The sequence below is a fragment of the Melopsittacus undulatus genome, chromosome 4 (genome assembly GCF_012275295.1).
Source record: "Melopsittacus undulatus isolate bMelUnd1 chromosome 4, bMelUnd1.mat.Z, whole genome shotgun sequence".
Lineage (NCBI taxonomy): Eukaryota > Metazoa > Chordata > Aves > Psittaciformes > Psittaculidae > Melopsittacus > Melopsittacus undulatus.
In genome coordinates, this window is record NC_047530.1 from 74126332 (window position 1) to 74143569 (window position 17238).

Sequence of the window (17238 nt, forward strand, 5' to 3'; positions counted from 1 at the left end):
ACTAGCCATGAACTACATGGTATTCATATACATAAATCCACCATCAGAAATTATTTCTGCAGTTGTACTTTAGAGAGCTGAGCTGATTCGGATGAGATGGACTAATGTGACTTTGGGGGTTTTTTGGCAGAGCTTAAAGAGCAGTTTTTTCAAGCACCTCAGTTTTAATCCACATAAAGGATTTATGTTAAAAAAAAGTTAAAAATCAATTAGACATGAATGAGAAACTGCAATCTTCACATTCACCCCCTCAGATGCTACCAGGATTCCCCAGGCACCTCAAAGTTTTCCATTCCCTAATCACACAAAATTTTGTTTTCAGGCACACCCTATTTTGGCAGGCTTGAGCAGCTTACTACCCTATCTTGCAGCTTAGTTTTACACTTGTATTCACAAGCCCTTCTTGAGGGTTTATCTGAGGGGTTTGATCCAGATGGCACTCACACCAGATTCCTTCACTTGTCAGGACTGGGGGGGAAGTAGTTGGTGGTAGAGCTGTTTTGCCCCACTCCGTAGCTCTATTCAACAGAAGTTAAGTGGCATGCTTGCCTCAGATGTGGGAGATCTGGGTTAATTCTTGCTAGGATTCAGACCATCCTTTCTCCAAGAAAGTGTCCTATCAACAGCCAATCTGTTCATTTATAGCAGGAAGCTCTTGATCTCTCTTGTTGAAACTGATACACCTTGCAAGAACATCAAAGATCCATCCTGCAGACAGAAAGACTACATACACACAGAGCAGATGATCACCTGGGAGGAGGAAGATCTGCATTCCAGTCTTTGTTTCAGTTATCAACTCTTTACCCAATGATTTTGGCACATAAAACATCTGATGTTTTAGTGAAGATAAATGCCTGTAGTAAACCAGAATAAAGCTCCCTACTTCCAAGAGTCATGGTTTAAAAACCTGTATTTCCCTAGCCTCCCTCCTCTGCATACCTTCAGGCATCTTCCCACAGGAAGAACACAGGCCCTTGACAGCTGCTGTGAATTCCCTTATGTTCATAAGGCATACTGAACACCGAAGTTAGGGTTCCAACACAGCATTTCCTTCATTTCAGTACCATTTTAAGGGCTATTTTTGAAAACCTTATCAGGGTTTTAATGGATTTAGCCACATGGCAAAGCTGTAATCGATACAGGCTATTGAAAACAGACAGCACTTGCTGCAGGGAAAATGCATTTCACTAAATTAGTTCAGACACTTCTGAGTATTGGTGATAGTTATTAACAATTAAGCCCCTTCCAAGCAGACCTAATTCTTTATACAGAAAGGAAAGAATTCAGTTAAAGAAACCTGAATAAATAGGGTTTAAGATTCTCCCAGAACAAAATAACCCATTTATAGGAGCACAGTTATTAGAACAGTTCTGGCAGGATTTCCCCTTATCTACTTCCTCAAAGAATATGTACTATATTCACAGTATAAACCAATGTGTTACAAGCATCTTCCTGCAATAGTAAAATGAGTAAACCTGAAACTTTCAAAGTGACTTTATTGCTCATTTTATAGATTTTCCTAGCCCTTTGATGCAGTGCCATTCCAGTAGGCAATCTTAGCTTCATACCTTTGTTGCTACTACTCAAGTCAACCACACCCATTTCCAGGTTGTCCGTGGGAACAGCATGCGCTGCGAATTATCCAGGCATCACCCATCAGTAATCTTCACAGCAGAATGCCAAATCCCACAAAGTGTCACGAAGACTTTCTGCAGCATGTGCACTTTGGCGCAAAGTCCATTATGGAAAGAAACAAAAGGTAACGTGAATAAGACACAGAGACAGAAGCCACCAAGGAAAAGGCATTCTAGAAAATCAAATCTCACCAACAGCCATCTTTAAAGTAATCTGAAATACAGATTGGGCAGCTTTATCTCACATTAATAAATAAAGCTTAAACCAGGATGTGTCTAAGTGCCAGAAAAATTGAACATCCTCCTTCTAGCAAAGCAGAAGCTATAGGCATGTAAGCTCTCTGCAGGTGTAAACCCCTAATTTCCAATGGGCAAAATTACAGTGGACATCTTTAAAAATAAAGACAATCATACTGTTATACCATCACACAGTCCTTTATTTCCAGATGGAGTAGAAACAGTTGGACTGTGAGCTGTTCCATAATCATCACATACAAAATACTCCCTCCTGTGCAGAAATCTTGTCTTTCCCTGATGCCCACATCCTACTCCAACCACAGTGTTGGCATTAAAATTACTCATCAGTAATGCTGCTAACAGAAGGTACAGAACTGTAAGGCACCCCATGTAACATACATCGTTCACTTCAGCCAAAGGAGCTGAGACTGACCAAAGAATTGTAAAGCTTACACACAGTCCCAACCAAAGTATCTGCCATGGCAAAGTACAAGAAGAGATTAAACAAGTAGACAGATGAAAATGAAAGATACCTGCCACAAACCACAAAATTCTATCACTACCTCTGTTCTGGGGGACAATCAAATGCTCATGGTGCTCATAACAAAATACTTCATTTAAACAGCCAGTTTCAAATGGAAATACTTAAGAAAAATACTCCACAAAAGATTACCTAGAAACTTTGCTGCAGGGATTATTATTTTTCAGATATGTTCTGCAGAACAACTCTGCAGCAGGCTACAGTCTGGTAGAGGACAACCTACTCACCTGCCTAGCTGATTTGACTGAATGCTGTTCATGCATTTAACAGATTTCATATTATATTTATGTGTAAACTTGATACATTTTTTTATATACGAGCACACACACATACATGTACACACTGTGATTACTCTGGTAAAATAAATAGTACTACTAAAATATGATGGCCCTATGCATTCTCCAAATGCTATGCCTCAAAGATCATTTTACCTGATTAACTTTAGTGAAAATTGAAGGAGATTCATATGAGTAGCTGGGACAAGGTCCAGATTAGGCTAGTACTTGAAATAAATTCTCTTTGCTTTTCTGTGATAACTAAAAAGCAGGAACAACAGGTAAAGAGAATCACTGTGACTGCTTTTAGCTATGTTGACTTAAAAGTGTACATACTGCCAAGTTTCAAATTTCATATATTGTGTATGTCCAGACATGCAATTCAGCACATTACCAGAGCAGTCTTAACCACTGAAGTCTATTCTATGGAACTACTGCAGGAAAACAGTGTAGTCAGGTATTACGGAAGGCAAATCATTACCTTTCCAGCTGCAGTGGATTATTCTGAGAAACAGCCACTTACTAAACTGATAACATTCCTCACAGCACATAAAGCTTCTCTCAAAGCCAAAGACAATTAAAAAAAAAAACAAAACACAAAGAAAAGGAATTTAAATGTGAATTGTATTATCAGTCTGTTACATGTTAGCACTCACAATAAGACAGTCCATGATCTTATCTAGTGGTGGTTAACCACAGGCAAGGTTGTAAACATGGATTTAACTAGTTAAAAGTACATTCTGACTGTTCAGAGCAGATCTCAATTCCCTTTATTTTGGCAACTAAGTATGCAAACAAAGATTTCTTTCGTAATTACACATTCTTCTTAAAAGAATTTACCACATAATTACTTCACTATGGTGGTCAAACTACACTCAGAACACACAAAGCCACATACAGAAGTAATAATAAATGTTTACCTCCCACCTCTGGGTATAACCAGAGGAAAAAATATGGTTTATATTCACAGAGAATAAATTAAATCCTCAGCAAGAAGAGTAAGACAAATTAGACTTTCTCATTGTCACAGAAGCAAGGTCACAGTCTTGACAATATTAAAGAAGATGGGAATATTGTTCAAAACCCCCAAACCCCAGAAATAGCTAGAGAATTAACTGATCTATGCTTTAAAAGATCAAAAGTCTTCAAGCATACACAGAAATCCACAATTAAAACATACCCAGGTAGAATATTAACACAATAACATCAGAAAAAAAACAATCTGGAAATACTGTACCAGTACAACAACTTTGTCAGTACTACCTATTTTTTTGAGTACACATCCAGAGAAGGTCAGCAATATCCTGATTCTTACTTTGAACAAGTCTTTGTACTCTGCTCTGGCCACCAGCCAGAGGAACCACCACGATCTCATGGTTGCCCATCAGTTTGAACTACAGGCACCAACTGCCCAGCTTCATAGTTTATAATAACCATATAACTATTTCACTGATAAGCAACCAAACCAGACTCCCAGTGTATCCTTCCCAAGACCACCAGACCTTGAAGTCAAGCCTGAAACCATTTTCACTCAATCATTTATAAATGCTTAAATCTGAGGTGTCCCCAGCAATAATGCAAGGCTGCCCAAAATAAATGAATTAAATACTTCTTTCTCTTTCTGCACTGCCTAAAATTATCCTATGTGCATCTCTGTGACTATCAGGACTGCACACAATGCATTCACTCAGCCTTCAGAATCCCAGGATCTATCTCCAGTTGTACTTACTCTAGCATGGCAGTGGAATACAAAGACTGTTCATAAATAAATTAATGTGTCCAATGACATTTTCCAATGTTTAGAAACCCCAGAACATTTTTCAAGACTGAACAACCCTTAAAACCAACTAAAAGTGGCCCTGCTACTTTTTGTAATGCTTAAAGTTGGCAAGTATCACTAAGGAATATATCATGGTGAAATGCTATTGCCCAAACCACGACAGAACAAAAAGGACCATTTTAGTCAAGGGAGCGAATTTTTCTCCTCTGCTCTGCTCTTATGAGAACCCCCCCTGCAGTGCTGTGTTGGCCCCCAACATAAGAAGGACATGGACTTGTTGAGTGAGTCCAGAGGATGCCACGGAGATGCTCCAAGGCCTGAAGCACCTCTCCTATGGAGACAGGCTGAGAGAGCTGGGCTTGTTCAGTCTGGAGAAGAGAAGGCTCCAGGGAAGCCTTAGAGCAGCTTCCAGGACCTTAAGGGGCCAACAAGAAAGCTGGAGAGCAGTTTTTTACAAGGACATGGAGGTATACAGTAAACAGGAATGGCTTTAAACTCACAAAGGGAAGATTTATATCAGATATTAGGAAGAAATTATTCCCTGTGAGGGTGAAGCGCTGGCACAGGTTGCCCACAGAAGCTGTGGCTGTCCCATCTGTGGCAGTGCTCAAGGACAGATTGGATGGGGCAACCTGATCTAGTGGAAGGTGTCCCAGACAGTGGCAGGGGGGCTGGAACAAGGTGGCCTTTAATGTCCTTTCCAACCCAAACCATTCTGATTCCATGATAACATGATCATGACTCATTAGCTTGGACACAAGTAAGATAGCTGGGATAATACAAATATCTATGTATAAACAGATATTCTGTTTCTGAGAAGCATTCCACTTCATTATGTTTCATATTAGATACACTTCAACGACAAGTCCTCATCCTGATGATGCAGTATTGAGCATATACACTACATATCCAGAGATTAAGATAGTATAGTAGTCTTAGGAAGTGTTTATTAGCCCAAAGTCCTAATACCCAATTCTTTCAAAAAGCTGGTTATTTTCAGTTTCAAGTGAGAAAAAAGAGAAATGTTTTGAGCCTGAAGACCAGATGCCCTGAATTCCAGTTTGATTTAGCACAGAGTTCATGGTGCCTGGAGGCACCTGAGGTAGACAGTGATAGCCTTAATCTCTGTCTCTAAAAGGGAAAAAGGCCATGCAGATGCTAGTTAAATTAGCAGGCTGGTTCAAACAAAAACTTTTCACTCTTAAGTATCTTCCAGTACCTGTATTACAGTGTACAGTTCAAATGATACTCTCAGTCCTACACATAATTCTGGCAGAAAAGGTATGAATCTGTTCTGCACACCAAATATCTCATTTCCTGTAACTAGTGAAGTAGAAATCCTACCTCACTTGACAAATCTTTCTTCTTGTCTAATTATACTGTAATTATTAACTTCATTTTGTTGTTTCACAGAGGAGATATTTTCGAGTCTGTGCACATTAGCTGTAAATCTGCAGCTCTTCTGTACCTCATTAATAGGTAAAACCCCCTATTTTAATTTTTTCCACACTAGACATAAATTTCTGCCAGTGTGAATTCTTTTTAGCCATAATCTCATACATCTGGAAAACTCTCCAAATGTGAGATGTATTTCAGGGAGGGAAAGGTGGGAACTTTTGTTTCTGAATAGGATTGTTTTGAATTTGGATCATTTCAACAAACCAGCTTGCAAAAGAACTGTACTGAATCAACAGACCAGAGGCAGGTGGGAACCACAAAATAGCTTTAGGTATGCATACACACCCTCTCTCACACAAATGTCACTGGCACAGAGCTGTCGGTAGCAGAGCCTGGTCAGACTACTCAGGTATTTAAACTAAAGGTACTAGACAAAAGGTTTAGTACCAAAAAAGCACAAAAACTGTAACATTATTGGATGTGAGTAGGCTGAAAGGGAAGAATTAGTAAAACAATGTAAACAGCACTTCTTCTGAACAGGAGTGTTTGGGGTATTTTCACTGTATTGACACAATTTACAGCTCCTTATTCCCTTTGGTCAACTGTCTTCCAAGGACAGTAGACAGTGAAGTATTTCTACCTTCTTCCTCTAATACTGATGAAGCCAAACAGGAAATTCTGAAATATTATAAAGAAGGAGGTAAGCAAGTCCTTCTGAACTTAACAGTGATACTCTTTTTAAGCCTAACACTTCATTATCCTTTTCAGCTTTGTTGTAACAAATGAGAATTTTCAAATCCTATTTTACTATGTAACAATAACTCCTGTAAAACTATAGCATATACCTCAATGAATATCATTATACTTAGTTTAATTTGTGTTTTGGTAATAATTCACACATATTTAAAGTAATATTTTGGCAAATAAATAGAATATGATCTGAAACATAATTATTGAGGCACAGAGCATTGATTTCATGGCATCTGATCAAAGAAAATTCCCTATTAGAAAGCAAAAAAAATAATTAAAAACCCAGAACAGGTAAAATCCAGCAGCCATACATTAAGCATAATGACGATTATCAGAATGTAGCTGCTCAGTGACTGGTACTCATGACTGTAGCCTCAGTGAGATGCTATTAGAAAAGTACTATTCAAACCACTATTAGCAAGTACTGGCCAAAGCATAGGTTATCATTTGTTAGAAATGACAACAGAAGCAAGTTCTCAGTAAGATGATAGGCTGACGTGGGAGATGGTGGGCATGAAGTAGGGAGAGTGTCCAGCATCCTTGGTAGAAGTTCCCAAGGGAAAAAGGACTGTCCAAAAAACCAAGCCACCACCAACAACCACCATAGGAAGGCTTTCCTGAAACTGCAGTAATCTTTCCCTTATCTCATGGATATCAGGCAATGATATAGTATTCTTAAAAAGAAAACAATTAAAAGGAACAGAATGTAGCCCAAAGCTGAAATTAGCACCCAGAATTAGCTGTGCACACGGAGATTCCCCAGCCCTTACAACCACATGGTGTTTTAATAACTGACATCCCAGAAGAACAGCTGCTGTGCCAGTATCTCTCATGTCTAGCTTGTTTGGACAAACTGATTTCCTGACTTCTGTAGTCTGTGCTGTTGCAAAATACTTGAAAATAGTATGTTTATATAAACATCCTTTAATTTGATTCTACAAACCTTGTAAGGCATATCAGATACCATCACCTTGAACCTGTGCCCACAAGTGGAATGTTAAACAGACAGGTACTAAACAGAGAGTAAGAAAGAGTCATGTCTCCAGCTATACCTGAATATTCACCATTTATTCTATAATCCCAGTGCACTAGTGTCTGAAAACCAGACTGTTCTTGGACACTCCCAAAAGAAGGAAGAACCACTGTAATCTTGGGGTTTTTTTTAAATGTTTGACCTGTAGGCTTAAAGTACGGATACAGGACTTGCCCTTTGAGCAGACTAAAATTTAGGAGCAGCCACATTACTCTGGATAGCCGCGATCAAGCAACTGACAATGTTATCTGTCCCATCACTCTTGGATGAAACACCAGAAGATTCTCCTACAGTCCTGCAACCACAGAGAGCTGGGAACTACAGAAATAACTGTAATGAAAGGTCTAAGGAGAATGTTACATTACTTGACCAAGGCACAACAATTGGAGACAGTGGACTTCAAGTAAAACTGATGACATCAACCAGAGAACAGTGTTAGGACCTGAACACCCACCTGATGCTCTGCAGCCACAAAGCCATGAGCTACAGGAAACATGGCCATGAGAAACTATGCCCAAAATGGATTTCCTTAGTTACCAGTTGAAAGAAGGAATATCAGCTCTTTGAGCTCACATCTCACATGTTCTCCTTACATAGGCAACAAAACTCTTCATATTTGGCCTGAAATGAAGTTTAAGTCTAACAATGCCTGTAACAAAAGTTTTAAACACTAAGAGGATACGCCTAATGCTTACAACGTTAGCTATATAAGGTATGTACGCCTGTATTTCTCTCTACTTCATAAGCTTTTAGCTCCATTCCTGTGTATTAAGTTGAGCTCTGAATTAGTGCAATTTGCCACAACAGGTTTATTCACATCAAGACAAAGCTGGGGCAGCACTTTTCAAAAAAAGGATTAGATGACTGTAACTGCTACCATCTGCACTTATGCGTGTTTAGACTCTCAGAAGGGTAATCACCACACTTCAGGGCATGATCTGCAGGGGTCAGAAAGATAATCTTACGCACATCTTTCTGTTTTTGACATTGCCCAATTGGGTAGGTGCATAATAGAGGATATAAGTCTTCCCTGAAGCATTAGTTATTCATCACTGCCAGAGGCAACTTTTCAGATCCAACATTATGAGCCAGTCTAGTATGGCAACTTGTTCTTTCAAACTCTGAAATGCACTCTGCAGTCCAGAGCTTGAACATGACATTGTGTTTCAGATATAAATAAGCCATAATCTACAAGTACGCCACAAGATTTTATGGAGCAATTTTGGGAGGGATTATTATTATACCAAGGGCCTAGTAAGTATTTTATGGAGGGTTGTTTTGTTTTGTTTTGTTTGTTTGTTACATTTCCATTTAAATAACAATTAGAAATTACAATATCCTGCATTTAAAACTAGGGCAAATACATGGATACAAACCAAGTATTGCTCCTATAAGTGGTATTAGTTTTCAATCTACATAAACCAAGACAGGCCTAAGGATTCAGTCTTAGCTTCTCTATCATTTGGAAATACTTGTGTAGTCTTCTTATGCTACAGGGAAGGTAGACACATTTCTTTATAGAGACACAAGGCCATTTTAACATAGGAAAGAAAATGCTTTTCACAGACACTAATTTATGAGCAAAACAAATTAAGAGTGTGAAACTAATCATATTTCAAAATTTTGAGTAAGAAGTTCAATCTATTTGTACACATGTCTTTTCTAATACTTATGCAAGTCACTCTGCTCATTTTGCCTATCGGCATGTACTCCTATTTTAAGAAATGAAGGATGAGGACTTCTTTCCATTAAGCTAGCCAGATACATTCTGCAGGACACAATGAACCTTCCTCTGGCTTGAGAGCTGTCAGTGGAAACATCCCCAAGCCCCATCCAGCCTTCCCAGCAGGAGCAGCAATCTCCTCCTCCCCCAGCTCAGGTGGTCACTGCAGAGGTGACGATCTGATTGATCTGCAAGTCTGTGTGGTTCAAACAAGCTATGTCAGCTTAAACAGGTCTTGGACAAACTGGCACATTTAGATTGCAAGGGTGTAGGAAACCTTGACAAAACGCAGCCCTGCCATTAGATCTGAAAGTCCACAATTCTCCATCAAGAGCACTGAGGGCAGGATGGGTTTCAACCAGCAGCCTGCATGGCACATGTATAAATGTCAGAATAACTTTTGTGACTGTTAGTGAGGTTCCAGTCCACACCTGAGTGACTTACATAACTCACTGATTAACAAACAGTACAATGTGGAGTTTTTTAATCTCAGCATTTCAAATAGGCAGACAGCTGTTTCCCACCACACTCTTGAGAGATGGGATTTGTTATTAAGCCATTTTATGGACTGTGAGAAGAAACAGAAAAGGAAATAGAGTTTGCAGGATTTTTTAAATGCTCTGACAATTTAAAGCTGGATGACCTGACACTGAAAATAACTTTCTAGTCATGCTATAGGCTTTACAGAAACTTCCAAGTAGACACCTTCATCCCAGCCATTCCCACCACCCCACCTGACCTATTGCCATCTTTAATGAGAGAACTCCACATCCCATATGTACTGCAGAACATGGTTAGAGTGGAGCATCGGAAAGCTCAAGTACTTTAATTCCTTGGAGTGAAACCCACACCCTTAATAATGCTATCACTGCAGTGCTGTTTGCACTGAGAATTCTTTACAAACTGATCAGTTTTCACAGCAACCCCTGGAAATAGAGAAGTCATCATTATTATTAGTAACAAGACAAGAAATAGGTAGGAAAAAGATGGACTTGTCTAGAACCATTCAGCAAGTCAGAATATAGCTAGAGCCTAGATTTTTTCACTAAGTCTCATGTTCTAATCCTCTACCATCCTATTTCCAGATCTGTAAAGTGATATTGTAATTTTATTAAGCAGGTTTCACACAACAGTTCAGATTTGTTTAAATATCAAAGCTAAATCTAGACCACATGAATGCCGTTTTACCCTCATTTGGTACCTCGCCAAAGCCTGGGTACATCAAAAAGCCCCAAGCTTCAGGCAAGAAACCCCAATCTAGTTTTGTTGGCATAGCTAGAGTAGAACCATGGAAACTGACTGTAGCTTGTGCCTTGTGTTCTGGCTTCTCAGGGGCACTACGTTCTGAGCAAGAAAAACAACAAATGCAAACAGTTACATCGAACCTTCCTTTCAGCATTTGGCACTCAGAATAACCAGCCCAGTAATCAGATGTCTGCTGAAAGCACATGCAAAGGCTAGAAGATGAAGCCTCTTACTTAGACTAAAAGATTCTCACAGCAATTAATGGCAAAATAACTGCCAGCAGCACATGCATCATACAATATAACTCAATCCTTAAGGAAAGCTGTAATCTGAAATTCCTTCTGAAGTTTATTGGTGTGGCACTATTGTACGCACCTTTCCACCACTTCTGAACTGTTAGACATGCACCTCATCCAGAAGTCCTTTGAGTCACACACGTGAATAACCGAAGCATTCCTTTCCTCTGAGTTCACAATATCCAGCTCCTAGACATGAAGAAAGGGAAGAAAATATTGAGGAATTTAGACCTGGGAAAAAAAAAAAAAAGGAGAATCTGTATCAGAATTCATGCATACCAGAATCTGTTTCCAGATGGAAGACTTTGGTTCTAAACTACCCCTCTAGAAAGATAGCAAGGTAGAGGGGAAGTGTTTTGAGTTTCTCTTGTTTGGTTTTTTAGGCGCAGTGTAGGGCCCATTTGGACTGAGAAATAACAGCTCTGGAAAATTCCTCACCCTTCAACTACCCTATTCTCCTGGACAGGCATTAAGCACCCTTAATACTCAATTCTCCTTCCCTCACCTCTGCTGCCCCGTGCCATACCTGCTGCCTGCACTGGAGATGTCTGGCAGGGAGGGGTGGGACACGCTGTACTACAGCTCACCCAACAGTCCGAGTGACTTCTGATCTGAACCCCAAGTTTGCAACTCCCGATTTCAGACTGGGCTCTCCAACAAAACTGACACAGCTTGTATCAACAGGGTAAAAGGAAACATTCCCTGTCTCCTCTGCAGCAGCTGAACCACAGAATACCAAGTTGAAAGGGACCTCCAGGATCATATCGTCCAACCTTTCTAGGCCAAGCATGACCAGGACTAGATGGCCTAGTACCATATCCAGCCGAATCTTACGTGTCCAGTGCTAGAGAGTCCACCACTTCCCTCTGGAGATTATTCTAATGGCTGATGTTCTCATGGTGAAAACTGTGGCCAGTCAGAATCTCCTCAGGAGTAACTTGTACCCATTTCCCCATATCTTTTCCGTGTGACTCCCTGTGAAAAGGAAGCCTCCACCTTCTTTCTAGCCACCTTTTAAATCCTGGAACACGATGATAAGGTCTCCTCTGAGCCTTTTTTTCTCCAGGCTGAACAAACCCAGCTCTCTCAGCCTTTCCTCACACAGCTTCCCAGCCCTTGGATCAACTCTGTGGCCCTTCTCTGGACCCTCTCCAGCCTGTCCACATCTTTTTTGTATAGCAGAGACCAAAACTCAACAAGTATTTGAGGTGTGGCCTGACAAGTACTGAGTAAAGCTGTATGATGACATCTTTATCTCTCAAGTTTGGTCAAATGGAAAATAAGGCAAGAAGAGATTGTGGTAAACTGTGTGGCATAGAATCATAGAATAGTTAGGATTAGAAAGGACCTCAAGATCATCTAGTTCCAACCCCCCTGCCATGGGCAGGGATACCTCACACTAAACCATAAAAATCAGCATATGAGTTAGCAAGGTACAGGTGTCTCTTTGTCAGAGCTCCCAAGGGTGCAGGAAAAGGTGCCTATTCTTGTAACAGATTCTTTCCCCTGCAGCACCTAGTACTTGCCAACTGCATGCTTCCCCGACAAAGAAACCATATCTACCCTCTCCTTGGCTAGGCTCCCCCTCTTCTTTCTGCCAGATAAAGCATCCAGCACCTGGTGCCAGCTAGAGAATGGAATTCATCAGAAGTGTTTCGAGGATCAACACATGGGATCCATCCTATATAAACTGATTACAGGATTTACTGACTCCTGACAGTTAACATCACATAACCAGAGTCTTGAATGTCAAGCATTGGAGGTACAGCTCTAACAAAACCAGGCTAAGGCAAAAAGTCCTAAGATTATCTGCTCTGGAAGGGATGTCACTGAGAGGATGTGGCTGGCTGTGAACAGAGTGCTGCAATTATCACGCTGGGAAATGCTAATTGACTTAAAGCAAGTAATGCACGATGAGCAGAGGGCAAAGCTCTCATCAGCAACAGTGGTAGCAAAGTTAATTGTGGATTGACTAGAAGAGCAAAAGTATTACCATGCAGAGATTGATGAATCACCAAGACATGCCCGCTGTAACGAACAGGACAACTCCTTTCATCCCTGCTATAAAACATCCATCCACAATTACCTCTGGAATTCACCTGCAGGACTGTACCGCTGGTACATGGCCTGGCCATACTCGGTAGGGTCCAACTGGCACTGTCAAGGCAAGGCAGCTGCACCAGTATGAGGATGTACCCTTTCAGCTTTGAATTCTCTTTCTCCAAGCTGGTGTATATGTCCTCAAATGCAAGGGAGGACTTGACTCTTTGCTACTGTAAACCTTTAGGGTTTTGTCCTGAATGGGGTGCTGCAATAGGTAAATTCCTAGACAAAGCCCAAAAACTTTAGACTTAACGATCCAGAACCAAACTGAGAAACAGCAATCTCAGCATTAAATATTTTATTATTTTAAACAAAAACATGTTTATTGAGGGAGGGAAACTTGACTCATTATCTGAGCATCTGGGATTACCAGTACTGTATTTATGAAAGAGGTGCAGTACATGGCTCCCTGCAATTGCTCTGATCTCTGCATCTGCGGTTCCAGGCTCTACCCGCATTACCCTCTGACAGACGGGAAATCATAAGAACCTATTTTCCTGAGATTGCCCTTAGGAATCAACCAGCTGAGTCTTGCAAACCAGTTCTATCTGCACGAACCATGTACACTCATCAACCCTGGGACTGTTTTCATTAACCGTATTACCAGAGCACCCATAGGCCTCACAAGAACCAAGCCCTCAGTACTGCACAAACACTGCCAGACATTGTTCCAGGGACCTCACAGCCTAGCTCAACATATGAACACACACTCACATATAAGAAACACACAAGAAACCCACAGTGGTTCTCAGGAGGAACGCCAGGCAAAGGGCTGCACGCCTACAACCTGCCAGCAAGGGACCAGCACCTGCCGATGCACTCTCACATGTTTTACTTACTTATTTCATTTACTTACTTGCCTTTGCTTCATAACATATGTATTTTAGTATTTTGTTATTTTCTACAGAGAAGCCTAATGCACTTGTAAAAAGAGCGAAAAGTTTGCTGACATGCTGTGAATCCAGGGGAGCTGTTTCTTTTCACAGCTATATAATCACGAACAGCAATGTTGTAATAACTGCAATTTTACGACATACCTATAAAACACACTCTATATTTTGGATCTGAGGCACTTGATGCTGAGCACCCTCTGCTTCTCACAGCCTCGTTCTTCCCCGCAAGTGTCACTGCATCTGCCGCCCCGAACGATGAGGCTTCCACCGAGACTCCTGCTCCCGGCTAACAGCCGGGCTCGGCGCCCACCCGGGGAGGAAGACACCGGGCCGAGCGGACCGGAGCAAGGAGCCGGACCGGCGCAAGCAGCCGGACCGTCCTCCCTCCCTTCCCGCACCTCACCCCCTGTGCTCTGAGTCCCTTCCCTCCTCGCCTCGCAGGGACTCCCTCTGCCCGGGCCGGGGAACTCACCGTCAGAGCCGACGGACCCCGGGCTCGGCGTGACACGGCAGCCGCTGTGGGACACCGGCAGCGACGCCCCTGGCTCCGCGGGAGGCGGGCGGTGCTGGCTGCCCGGCGGAGGTGGGGCCGGGGCGGGGAGCGAGCGGCTCGGACACCCCCATGCCCGCCCCCCCCGGCGCCCCGTACCCCCGCCCGGGCGGGTGGGCTGCCCGCAGGCTGAGGCGCTGCCCCGGGGGTAGCGGCCGCGCCCGGCGGCTGAGGGCGGCGCTGCGGTCCCGCCTGCCGCCGGAGAGGCTCCGGGCCCCGAAGGCTGCAAAGACGGAGGGTCCGGGCGCGAGGCAAGGCCGGGCCTCAGCGACCCCTCAGCCTGTAAGCTGTACGGCAAAGCAGGTAGCGAAGCTGATGGGCGCTCGGCTTTATGGCAGGAGGTTTCAGACGAGGCGCACCGTCAGCTGAGGAACTCGGTCTGCGCGTTCCTCGCTCTGAGTCAGTTTCACAGTGCTTCAGATGCTGGGCGTCTGCACTGGGGAGATTGTCAACGACAAAGCGGTGTTTTAAAGCGAACGCAAAGCTTCTGAAGGGGCTTGGATGATCCTGGAACCTGCAAGAGGGAGGTGCGCTGCCAGCATTATCCCAGGGAACACACCTGACAGCAGCTCCTGAAACCTCCCTTACCTGCTGCGACTTTGCGAGTACCTTCTTGGCATTCAGGTACCCACAAGAATGAATGCCTCTGCCCCTAGCCTCACACCAGTTTGAGTTGGACATCAGCAGCACAGAAAGTATGAGCTGAAGCATGACTGCTGTGTTAAGCCAAAACTATTGAAGGTCCTCAGTTTAGGATAGTCACCACTGAGTTCAGCTCTGCCGGAAGATAAATTTGAAGTATTTAATTTTGAGCTAATAAGTGTTTTTATCAGTAGTGATAGATTCGTGCATTTTGTGGCTGCCCCGCCCCTGGCAGTGTTCAAGGACCGGCTGGATGCGGCTTTGAGCAATTCGGTGTAGTGAAAGGTGTCATTGCCTGTGGCAGGGGGTTGGAGCCGGATGGTCCTTAAGGTCCTTCCAACCTGAACCATTCTAGGATTCTAGGATTTGCAATGAGTATTTTTTCTGTGGATGAGAACCCCTATCCATTGTTTTCCACTGCACTCTTGTGTAAGCTGAATCTTGGAAATGGGTACACTAATTTGTGTTGTTTTGATAAGAGTTAATTAACTCCTGCAATGCTATATTCTGACAATGAAATTGTAGGGTTATGCTTGCAAACAGTCTGCTCTACAATTGAGTTTGTCCTCCAGGCACAAGCTTTATCTAAGAGATCTTAAAGAGTGTATCTTTTTGACTCATGGAAGGTCTGTAGCATAGCACCACACAGCGTTTGCCTTCCTCTGCAGTACTAGTGAGGAATGCTCAGCACTCCCTGCTCTGCCTAATATAAACCATCCAAATTTGAAAGCCTCTTCCTGCTAGAGCCAAAGTTCTTCATACTGCAGGTAGCAGCTGCTCAGAAAGCATTAAGAAGTGCCTTCTCTGCACCAAAAGTAGAGCAATCAAAAGTTCATTCTGATTTGGAGTAGACTCCAAATTTTAAGAGTTCTGAGCTTGCTACAACAGTGGTCTGTCCTAGTACACATAATATTTATCAGCATGACTATATTAGTGTATCTATGTAAGTCAGTGCATCTAAATGCTTAGCTGCCCAGTGACATCTTACCTAGGTCCTGGAGATCTGCACTTGCCCCACTGACCACTGGCCACCCATCTCCAGCAAGAGGACTGCTAGAGCCTGGCTCCTGTGCTTCTGGGTGCCTAGCAGGCCCCAGCTGAAAGCAGCGTGAGCACACCCTACGTAACAGTGCAAACCCACATAATCCTCATCAGAAATCTACTCAGCAGCAAAACCAATTAATTCCTACAGGAATTCTGGAGTGCCAGAAATTTGCATTCCTGAGTAGAAAAGTTAACAATAGAATTGAGAAACGCTCAGCATAATAAGTACTGAAAATAAGCTGTTCATAAAGCTCCTATGTATGACCTGGGGGAGGTGGCAAGGACACAGGAACTTTTGCTCCATTACATTGTATATAAAGTGAGTGTAACATCCCTATAAAGTAGAAATGCATGCAAGTGGAAGAATCTCCCCGTCATCCTCCAGGCTACTGAAAAAGAGTAGGAAGAAGAAATATTTCCATGGAGGGGTAGCAGAGAAGATGCATTTATCAAAAAAATAAAAATAATCCTTTGTTCATTTCCCAGTGAGTCATCCAAGTCTTCTAATTACTTGCTACAGACTTAGAGGAAAAGCTAAAATCCAGAAAGCTGTGTTGGATGTGGGCTCCAGCACACTCTCAAGCACAGTTCCAGTGAATGGGTCACTCCTACATGTCACAAACACAGGCAGAGTGCCTGTACGTACCAGAGATGCCGTACGTAACGTGTCACACAACATGCACACCGCAAAGTTTAGTTCAGCTTTATTTTCCACTGTAGCGGTTTTTGAATGATACATCATGCAGTCTGCCAGTGTCCATCCATCTGAGATAGAATTTTAGAATGAAGATAAAAGACTTATCTCCATGGGATGGGGGAAGAGGGTTTGGGTTTGCTATCAAGAGTTTAATATATTTCAGCATCGTTTGATGCAATGGCAAAAAATTTCCCCTTGTTACCAGCAAAACGTGTCCACAATTTATTTTTTTCCTAAATTGAACACTACTGTAAAGATACATAGAGCCCAGAGAATACACATCTGCAGTACACATTACACACTTTACAAACTAGACAGGTATAATTTACAGAATGCCTCAACCCCCGTGTTTCTCCCACAACAAAAAGTGTTTCAATGGACAATACTGTGAGAGCGA

At 42.4% G+C, this 17238-nt stretch overlaps 1 protein-coding gene across 3 annotated transcripts in view; it reads right to left on the reverse strand.

Annotated features, from left to right (window-relative positions):
* The window catches only part of LYPD6B (LY6/PLAUR domain containing 6B), a 53431-nt gene extending 38934 nt beyond the window's left edge, over nucleotides 1–14497 (reverse strand). For 2 of the 3 annotated variants that reach the window (XM_031053332.2, XM_031053328.2), the window contains exons 1-2: nucleotides 14381–14483; nucleotides 10992–11143 (exon numbers count right to left, since the gene is read on the reverse strand). The gene's annotated coding sequence lies outside the window, so the exon portion shown is untranslated. Of the gene's footprint in view, nucleotides 1–10991; nucleotides 11144–14380 lie in introns of all 3 variants that reach the window. The other variant, XM_031053326.2, reaches the window with a different exon arrangement.
* Nucleotides 14498–17238: the final 2741 nt, after the last annotated feature.